At 40.9% G+C, this 10,029-nt stretch overlaps 1 non-coding gene across 1 annotated transcript; it reads left to right on the forward strand.

Annotated features, from left to right (window-relative positions):
- The first annotated feature begins 8,495 nt into the window (after window positions 1-8,495).
- Window positions 8,496-8,603, forward strand: LOC112767562 (small nucleolar RNA R71). Its single transcript, XR_003185005.1, has one exon. It is a non-coding gene; the product is annotated as a small nucleolar RNA R71 (small nucleolar RNA).
- The last annotated feature ends 1,426 nt before the right edge of the window (window positions 8,604-10,029 follow it).

The following is a 10,029-nucleotide window of genomic DNA, read 5'->3' on the forward strand; positions in this document are numbered from 1 at the left end:
ATACTCATGTCAATTTTTTTTTACTTTATCACATGTGCATTGATTAACATTAATTGGGTTTTTTGTCCTTTTTTTTTTATTATATATTATATATATTTTTATTTTTTTATTTTTTATTTTTTTTAATTCATAAAGCAAACATAAGTATCAATGCACATAGATTCTTCATTATTTTCTAATTTGGTTTTTCTTTCATGAGTAGGTTTCCAAATTCCAATATTCAAATAAATTAAATACATTCCCTTATTACCCAATGTTCCCACACTTTAGTTGATACACAATTTCTATCTTAAGCTAACCAAAGATTCACTTGGGATTTTTAATTTGTTTTTTCTGCTTAAGGCTAGTAATGTGGTTATAGAACAAGAGGGGGTTAAAAGCTCAAGGGGCTAACAAAGGTGATGTAAAAGGTAGGCTTATTTGGGATAAGTGAGTTAATAACAAATAATGGCCTCAATCATGTGCAAGCATGTGAATATAATAAATATTGGACATATAAGATAAAACAAAATATAGATTACAATCATAGAGAAGTAAACACACAAGAATGAAATAATTATGGTTAAATAATGTAACCATATATAAAGGCTCAAATCTTTCACAGGTTGTGTGTTCTTTAGCTCAAATATTATGTTCCAATACAGCTCAAGCAAATTTATCATAAAAATTTTTGAAAAATTAGTGAATTTTTGTTCCAAAGATAGATTTTTAAAAGAAACTTATTGTCTTTTCAATCAGTAGAACATGCATGCAACTATCCTAACCTATGCAATTTATTCTATTCTATAAAGGAAAGAAATATAACTAAATATCCTAATTATTGGTGCTAGAGAAGAGAAATTACTCCGGAAGTCAGGTACTGACCGACCTCCCACACTTAAGGCTTTGCACCGTCCTCGGTGCCATCTGTTAGGAACAGGGGTGGGCTGGTAGCAGTATCTCCATCATCGGGACCGTCATGGCTCTCTGTGCTAGTAAAGGAAGTGGAATCTGGGGTATCTGAGTCCTTGAAGTGTGCCTTGAGTAGCTCCTTGAGGTGTTTGAATCGGCGCTCATTACGGCGCTCTCTCATCTTTGCTTTCTGTTCTTGCCGATCCAACCATTCGATTATCTGCTGGAGCAATTTCTCAGTTGTAGATGCTTGTGGTGTTGAAGAAGGATTATCTTCAATTGGAGCAGTAGGAAGGCTTGTAGTGGCTGCTGAGAGTCTGAGGTATTTCCCGTTAGGGACATACTGATCATCCCTTGGAAGCACGGCTTTGGTGTCCCCAGCTCTGTAGGAGACTCCGGCTACTGAGACAAGATCTGAGACCAAGGCGGGGAAAGGTAAGTTGTCCGTAATTTGTACGTGTTCCATAGCATTCCGGATATGTCTTGCGAGATTCAGAGGTTGGTCTGTAAGGATGCACCATAGTAGAACAGCCATGTCCGCAGTGAAAGAGGACTCATAAGTGCTCGGAAAGACATAATAGGACATGATCTGTGCCCATACGCGAGCTTCCAAGGTAAGTGCTGAAGCCAAGATTCCCTTAGGGCGGGTACGGTGGTATCCGTAGATCCAACGGCTGCCAGGTGCTGCGATGATTCCGAGAACGGAGTCCCAGTCAAATTGGTATCTCTGGTGCTGAAGGGCGGCTTCTTGAAAAGCGTCCATTCCTGCTGGAATAGGGGGAAGACTCAGAGCTTGCTGAATGGCCTCTTCTGTGATGGAACTTGCTTCTGCCGGACATAAACAGACTGCAGGGTCGGCATGTAGAAGTTGGAGTAGAATTCAACTACCCAAGAAAGATTGACCTGCCTTGGCTGTTTTCGTAGGAAACCCATTGTCTTCGCTCAATTTGCGGCTCAACAAAGGTGGCAATATTGGACGGGAGGATAAGAAGGTATTCATTGTTATAGTTCCTTTCTGCCAGGATAGGGAACATCTGCTCACAGTAGCGATTGGAAAATCGCGCAGCGTCCTTTGCTGGAAAGGCTTTCTCCTTTTCATCAACCTTTATTATCCTCTTAACTCGTTTTGTTGAGGGCTTGACTGCAGTTGAAGAAGGCTCTGCCACTAATGCTCTTTTAGTTCCTCTTCTTGCTGGTGGTTTGGAAGTTGCTTTCTCCTTTCCTTTCTTGGTGGCCATCCTGAAAGAAGGGAAGAGAAAGAAAATTAAATTTAAAGAGATATACAGCAAGGAAGGAAATAGAAAATAGGGTGAATGATGCACAGCAAAATGTAGATGACATTAACACATGCTCTCGAGTGCATATGAAAAGCCAACAGTGGAAAATAACTGGTGCATACAAAGACAACTAGATGCAAGGCGTTTATTGGCATGCCAGAAAAGGGCATGAGTAGCATAGACCAAGCAATACTTTGTAACAAGCCAAAATGTTTGTATTGACAATAAAATTCAATTAATATAATAGTAAGGAAAAGTTGTGAAAAGCAAGCATTGAATAGTATAGCATAGAGAAGTGCATAATGCCATATGAGCTTTTTCACAAACACATAGCATGCATGGTGAATAGGGTATAAAAAATATGAAGATGAATATGCAAGCAATCCCTTAAATAGGAGAAAAAAAATAAATATCAAACAATTTGCAATAATCCACAGGCATATAATGAGGGATGATGACTCCAAAAAGTTTCTAGCACCATGTAAAAAGGGAAAGAAGAAGAAAAAAATATATATAAAAAAATGAAAAGAAAAATAAAAGAAAAAAAATAATAATATATATAATATAATAAGAATGATGGGAAAGAGAAGAAGGAAGAAGAAAGTAAAACCTTGTTAATGGTGGTGAGAGAGATAGAGAGTGAAAGGTGAGATAGAAAGGGGAAGGGGGAAAGAAGGAATAAGGAGAGAAAAGGAAAATTAGGATTTGGAAGAGAGAAAGATAAGATAATCTGGCAATTTAGGTTGAGCTGTGCGGCGCATGCGACGCGGCCGCATGGGGCACGCGTTCGCGTGGGCGCGTTTCCAGTGTAGTGATGCGATCGCGTCGGTCACGCGGTCGTGTGACCCATGTTATGCGTCTGGCGCGAGTGCGGCCTCGCACCAGCACAACTCTCTGTTCAAAATAATTTAATTGCCAAATTGGGTGACGCGATCGCGTGGGTCACGCGATCGTGTGAGTGTGCGTTATAAAATGGGTGACGCGGCCGCGTCGGCGATGCGGTCGCATGACAAGGATTGTGCTTCCAGCACCAATCCAGCATCACTCTCGCACAGAATGTTACTGTGCACCCTTTTATGTCGAAAACTCAGGGCACGCGGCCGCGTGGGGCACACGGTCGCGTGGGAGGCCATGATTCCCATGCGACGCGAATGCGTCAGGGACACAATCGCGTGGGTCGATTTGTGCCATTGGCACGCCTCCAGCCACGCTCCAGCCGGACTCTTTGTTCATTTATTTTTTTTCTCCACCGCCCTTGCGACACGGACGCATCGCTGATGCGATCGTGTCGTGTGGCGAAAAACCCTTTTTTTTTTAAGGAAATATAAAGACATGTAAATGAAAGAGCACGAAAGCACTAATAAAGAGAAGAGTTATTAAAGAAGAAAACCTAAAAGTGATGAAAAGAATGATCATACTGCGGTGGGTTGTCTCCCACCAAGCACTTTGCTTTAACGTCCGTAAGTTGGACGCTCCACTAGCTCAATCTGCTGCGATGTGGGGATCTTCCAAGCGGAAGATCTCAAGCTCCTTATTTTTCTGCACCTTCTCACCATGGTACAGCTTCAGGCGTTGTCCATTAACCTTAATAAGTTCAGAGCTTGAAGGATGGCTTAGGTGATAAACTCCGTACGGTTCAGCCTTCTCTACTCTGTATGGACCTTCCCATTTTAATCTCAACTTACTGGGCATGAGCTTTAGTCGAGATTTGTAAAGGAGGACAAAATCTCCATGTTGGAACTCTTTCTTCTTGATGTTTTGATCATGCACAGCTTTCATCTTTTCCTTGTAAATTCTGGAATTCTCATAAGCTTCTAGGCGAAGGTTCTCCAGTTCCTGCAGTTGCAACTTTCTTTCAACTCCAGCATTCTCAATTCCCATCTTGCACTCCTTAACTGCCCAGAAGGCTCTGTGTTCTATTTCAACTGGGAGATGACAAGCTTTTCCGTAAACCAAGCGGAAGGGGCTCATCCCAATGGGTGTCTTGTATGCTATTCTGTATGCCAACAGTGCATCTTGTAGCCTGGTGCTCCAGTCTTTTCTATGAGGCTTTACTATCTTTTGTAAGATACGCTTAATTTCTCTATTTGACACCTTGGCTTGCCCATTAGTTTGGGGATGGTAAGCTGTTGCAACTTTATGGATTATCCCATGCTTCTTCATCAATCCTGTTAGTCTCCTGTTACAAAAATGGGTGCCTTGATCGCTCACGATCGCTCGTGGTGATCCAAAGCGACATATAATATGGTTTCTCACAAAGGAAACAACAGTGTTAGCATCATCAGTGCGGGTAGGAATTGCTTCCACCCATTTGGAAACATAATCCACAGCTAACAATATATAAAAATATCCATTAGAATTTGGAAATGGACCCATGAAGTCAATGCCCCAAACAATAAAAATTTCACAAAAGAGCATATATTGTTGAGGCATCTCATCCCTCCTGGATATTTTACCAAATTTCTGGCATGGGGGGCAAGATTTACAAAACTCAGCAGCGTCTCTAAAAAGAGTAGGCCACCAGAATCCGCAGTCTAAGATCTTTCTAGCTGTTCTTTGAGGGCCAAAATGTCCTCCACTCTCAGATGAGTGACAGACCTCTAAAATGAACTGGAATTCTGATTGAGACACACAACGTCTAATTATCTGGTCAGTGCCACATCTCCATAAATATGGGTCATCCCATATATAATATTTAGACTCGCTTTTCAGCTTGTCTCTTTGATGTTTAGAAAAATGTGGAGGAAATGTGCGGCTAACTAAATAATTAGCGACAGGTGCATACCAAGGGACTACCTCGGATACTGCTTGCAGGTTGTCAAAAGGAAAATTATCATCTATAGGAGTAGAATCATCCTTAATATGTTCAAGGCGACTCAAGTGGTCTGCTACTAAATTCTGATTACCACTCCTATCCTTTATTTCTAAATCAAATTCTTGTAACAGTAGTATCCAACGTATAAGTCTTGGTTTGGATTCCTTTTTAGCTAATAGATACTTTAGAGCTGCATGGTCTGAATACACTACTACTCTAGTACCAAGTAAATAAGCTCAGAATTTATCCAGAGCAAAAACAATAGCAAGAAGCTCTTTCTCAGTAGTAGTATAATTGGACTGGGCAGTGTCTAAAGTCTTAGATGCATAGGCAATAACAAAAGGATCCTTACCTTCACGCTGAGCCAGCGCTGCTCCTACTGCATGGTTGGAAGCATCGCACATGATTTCAAACGGCTGGCTCCAGTCTGGTCCTCTCACAATTGGGGCTTGAGTTAGAGCAGTCTTCAGCTTATCAAACGCTTGTTTGCAATCCTCACTATACTCGAACTCAATATCCTTCTGCAGTAATCTGGATAAGGGAAGTGCCACTTTACTAAAGTCCTTAATAAATCTCCTGTAGAAACCTGCATGGCCAAGGAACGAACGGACTTCCCTCACAGAAGAGGGGTAAGGTAAACTAGAAATAACATTCACCTTTGCTGGGTCTACAGAAATGCCATTATTAGATACCACATGTCCTAATACAATCCCTTGTTTTACCATAAAGTGGCATTTTTCGAAATTCAATACAAGGTTTGTATTAACACATCTATCTAATACTCTAGATAATCCCTCTAAGCAAAGGCTAAAAGAATCATCATAAGCGCTAAAATCGTCCATAAAAACTTCCATACAGTCCTCAATAAGATCAGAGAAAGGACTCATCATGCACCTTTGGAAGGTAGCTGGTGCATTGCACAAGCCAAAGGGCATTCTCTTATAAGCATAAGTCCCAAAAGGACATGTAAAAGTAGTCTTTTCCTGATCCTCAGGAGCTATATGAATCTGGAAATAACCTGTGTAACCATCTAAAAAGCAATAATGTGATTTACCTGACAGGCGATCCAGCATTTGATCAATGAATGGAAGTGGGTAGTGATCCTTACGGGTAGCTTGGTTGAGACGCCTGTAATCAATGCAGACTCTCCAAGCATTCTGAACTCTAGTTGCTATGAGCTCTCCATGCTCACTCTTCACTGTAGTGACTCCAGATTTCTTGGGCACCACTTGTACTGGGCTTACCCATTCACTGTCTGAAATGGGATATATGATACCTGCTTCCAATAGTCTGGTTACTTCCTTTTTGACAACTTCCAAGATGGTGGGATTCAATCTTCTTTGTGGTTGACGGACAGGTCTTGCTCCCTCTTCTAAAAATATTCTATGCTTGCATACTTGAGGGTTGATTCCCACTATGTCTGCCAAACTCCACCCAATTGCCTTCTTATGCTTCCTCAGTATATCAAGTAACTGCTCTTCTTGTTGAGAAGTCAGTTCCCTTGCAATAATAACCGGAAGCTTCTGCTCATCCTCAAGATAAGCATATTTGAGATGTGAAGGGAGAGGTTTCAATTCTAACTTTTGATCATGGGTGGGCTCTGGATTATCTGGGGCTTGTGAAAATGGCGAAGTGCCCCCATTGTCAGTTAAGAGGGTCCCCACACTTGGACCTTGTCCAGTGTGCCTCTCTTCAAACTCTTCCTTTTGAAATTCAGCCACACTTTCGTCTATGACATCACACTGGAAGATAAAACGATCTTCTGGGGGGTTGTCAATGACTCCATTCATATTGAAGATTACTATGCGGCCATCTATTTCAAAGGAGTATGTTCTTGAAAAAGCATCCAATTTGAATTTTGATGTCTTCAGCAATGGTCTTCCAAGTAGGATTGATGATGGCTTATCTGAATCATTGTGGGGCATCTCCAAGATATAAAAATTAGTGGGAAATGTGAGCCCTTTAATGTTCACCAAAACATCTTCAGCAACTCCAGCCACTGTAATAATGCTTTTATCTGCTAACACAAAACGAGCTGCCGACCTTTTTAAGGGAGGGAGCCTCAAAACATCATATATAGACAAAGGCATTATACTGACACATGCTCCTAAATCACACATGCAATCATAAATTACTACACCACCAATAGTACAACTAACTATGCAAGGACCTGGATCACTACATTTTTCAGGTAATCCTCCCATTAAAGCAAATATAGAACTACCTAAAGGAATAGTTTCTAATTCATTAATTTTGTCTTTATGGATACATAAGTCTTTTAGAAACTTTGCATATTTAGGTACCTGCTGAATAACATCAAAAAGGGGAACAGTTACCTCAACCTTTTTGAATATCTCTACCATTTTAGGATCGGGTTCCAGCTGCTTCCTGGGCTTCCTTGCAAGTTGTGGAAATGGAATAGGAGTAGTGTTTTCTGTGGTGTCTGCGCCTTTTGGTGCTTCCTTCTGTGGTTGAGTTATCTTTTCTTCAGCTATGTCCTGTATATCCTCTTCCTCTTCAACATCTTCGATTTCTACCACCTCTTCAGCTGAGGCGTATTCTGGTGAGCTTGGTTCCTCCTGATTCCTCTCCTGCAGTGTGGTTCCGGACCTCAGGGTGATGGCATTAATGCCTCCCTTTGGATTGGGTAATGGTTGAGAGGGAATTCCAGTGGTGCTTGAAGGTTGGTTACTGGAATTTTGTGCTGATCCAAACTGTGTCAAAAAAGCTTGCAGAGTAGAGGTGAGACCATTCAGACTGGCATTAATACTATTCATGATGTTGTTTTCCATGGTCTGTTATCTTTTCTCAAAAGATTGTAGTAGATCTTCATTAGAAGATAACGAAGAATGAGTAAATTGAGAGGTCTGCTGCTGATTGTTCTATGGTCCTTGGTTCTGCCTCAGGTGAGGTGCTCTGTAAGGTTGATTTTGCTGCCTGTTGTTATTATTGTTCCACCTCTGATTTCCCTGATTATCTCTGCCTCCGCTGTTATTGTTGTCCCTCTAATTCTGGTTTGAATTGTCCTGCCATCCATGGTTATTATTTCTACTTTGATTGTACCCTTGGTTGGGGCGGTCATAGAAGTTGTGGGTGGATGCCACCATGTTGTCTTCTTGTTGGAGCTGCGGGCATTCATCAGTGTAATGGCTATAATCAGCACAGATTCCACAAATTCTTTGTGGGACTAGTTGTTGGTTTTGCTGCGGTGGAGGAGGTTGAGCTTGCTGAGCTTGTTGATTCAACTGCATTTGCTTCAGCAAGTTGGTCATCTCACATATACTCTGAGTTAGAGCAGCAGTCTCTCTGCTAGAAGATACTTCTGCAACGGCTTTTGAACGGCCTTGCTTCTGTCTGTGGTTCCTAGTAGATTCAGCTAAATCACTGATCAATTGCCAAGCTTCATCAGTGGTCTTGTACTTCTTCATAGACCCATTGCTGGCACTTTCCAGTGTGGTCTTATCTTGGGGCCTCATACCCTGTGTAATATAGCTGAGTAGCACGATCTTGTCAATCATGTGATGGGGGCATGCTTCCAGAAGATTATTGAAGCGCTCCCAGTATTCAAAGAGAGTTTCATTGTCATCCTGAACAATTGTGGAAATATCCTTCCTCAGTTTATCAGTGACTTCTGATGGAAAGAATTTCTCCAGAAACTCCTTTCTGAGTGTATCCCAGTTGGATACATTGGCCAGAGGTTGAGTGTAGTACCACTCCCTTGCCTTTCCCTCAAGAGAAAACGGGAAAGCTTTCAGCAAAATTGAAGTTTTATCAGTGCCATCACGCCTGACAGTAGAACAGGCTGCCTGGAAATCTCTCAAGTGCTTGATAGGCTCTTGAGCAGGTAGAACATGAAACTTGGGCATCAAATTTAGCAGTGCCGTCTTTATTTCAAAATCTGTAGCTACCGCTGGATGATGCACTTGAAACGGTTGCATTGTAAAATCAGGGGCTCCTTCCTCCTGGATGGTAACTCTCCTAGCTGCCATGTTTTCTGCACGTAAAACAACCGAATCAGTAGAACGGGGGCTGGTTTCTTCCTCAGATTCACTTTCAGATCTGCCCTCAGAGCGGGCTAACCGACGCTGTTCTCGCCTTATTCGTGAAATTGTCCTTTCAATTTCAGGATCGAATATTAGCAAGCGTGGATCAGGAAGTGAACGCGTCATTTGACGGAAGAAACATGCAGCTCATAGCAGCAAAATAAAATAAAATGCAAATAAATAAATTCTAATTAATAAAATTAGCACTCTATTGCAACTCCCCGGCAACGGCGCCAAAAATTGATGAGACGCAGAAGCTGGTGAATTAAAAATTATTAAAATAGTTACGTTGCAAGTATAGTTCTTAACTCACCGAAAATCTGCCTATCAATTTAGAAGTATGTCACAGAGAGTTTGAATTAAAAAATTACTGGGAGTTTTAAGTCCCAGGTCGTCTCCCAACGAGTTGCAGAAAAGTGTGCTATCTTATTAATCAGATGTTCAAAGAAGTTGAGTTAAGTAAATTGGAATTTAAATTGAGGAAATTTAATTAATATGAGTAAAAGCCTTGACTGGGAGTTGATTGGTTAGAATTTCTACTATTGATGGAGTGATTGTAAGATTAATTTATAATTAATGGTTGTTCTGTTTGGTTATCCTTTACTAGGTAAGGGAAAGTCAAACAAGTTGAAATGCCAGATCTGTTCACAAGTTGCAACCCACTTAGTTCAAAGGGATTGGTGTTGGTGACAGGATAGCAATCCAACATTTAACCCAATTACAAATTTTTCCTTCAATCCTTCCAACTCAAGAGTTCCTTTTAATCAACTCCCCATCAAGTAAAGAAACTACTCACGCATTGTAAATAATAAATCCATAGCACATGAAAGGGAATTAAAAGAAGACATGATTATTGGAATCGAAATTGAATTAAAAAGAAATAATCCTTGCATTAAATAATCATAAAAGTATCTGAATGACAAAATTGAACAAAACAAAAAACATGGAAGAATAAAACCAAGTTGAGAAAACGAACTAGAATGACGAAGTCTTGATGAGGAAA

Source organism: Arachis hypogaea, chromosome 17 (assembly GCF_003086295.3).
Source record: "Arachis hypogaea cultivar Tifrunner chromosome 17, arahy.Tifrunner.gnm2.J5K5, whole genome shotgun sequence".
In the NCBI taxonomy this organism is placed as follows: domain Eukaryota; kingdom Viridiplantae; phylum Streptophyta; class Magnoliopsida; order Fabales; family Fabaceae; genus Arachis; species Arachis hypogaea.